At 40.2% G+C, this 443-nt stretch overlaps 1 long non-coding RNA gene across 1 annotated transcript; it reads right to left on the bottom strand.

Moving 5' to 3' along the window:
* LOC140966017 (uncharacterized) lies at positions 1-443 on the bottom strand. The gene is made up of 4 exons (XR_012173210.1): positions 389-443; positions 253-298; positions 101-171; positions 1-29 (listed from the first exon to the last, which is right to left on the bottom strand). It is a non-coding gene; the product is annotated as an uncharacterized lncRNA (long non-coding RNA).

The raw sequence follows: 443 nt of genomic DNA, 5'->3' as shown, positions 1-443 counted from the left end.
AGTTCTCGTGTAGTAGAACATATTCACGGCTACAAAACCGAACATTGAGTAAACAGTCGGGGAAAATCACAATAGCGAAATTATATAAATTGTGGCTTACCTGCTGTTCCCAAACTTCAGAGTATCTTTCTCGATCAGTTCATAGTATCGTTGAGGTTCTATTTGATTATCCTGCAACCGATGTCTTGAGTGAATTAACTGAGCAATTTGCAAGAAGAAAATATTCGTGGGTTATTGGGATGAATCGCTCACGTTAATGAAGGTTCCATTTGTGCTCCCAAGATCCATTACATAAGGCCTGCGTCATTTACACCAACACATCCAAAGTTACTAGAAGACTTGAAAAGGCTGTCAAAGAAATCAAGCGGAAAATCCATAATACTGCTACCTGACTTTCTTAGACATGGTACCATCTGGGTTCTCCTGCTCCACTTGCCTGCAAA

Source organism: Primulina huaijiensis, unplaced genomic scaffold (assembly GCF_012295235.1).
Source record: "Primulina huaijiensis isolate GDHJ02 unplaced genomic scaffold, ASM1229523v2 scaffold199322, whole genome shotgun sequence".
Lineage (NCBI taxonomy): Eukaryota > Viridiplantae > Streptophyta > Magnoliopsida > Lamiales > Gesneriaceae > Primulina > Primulina huaijiensis.
The sequence above is the reverse complement of the archived record's forward strand: the minus strand, read 5'-3'. Positions and strand labels throughout refer to the sequence as shown.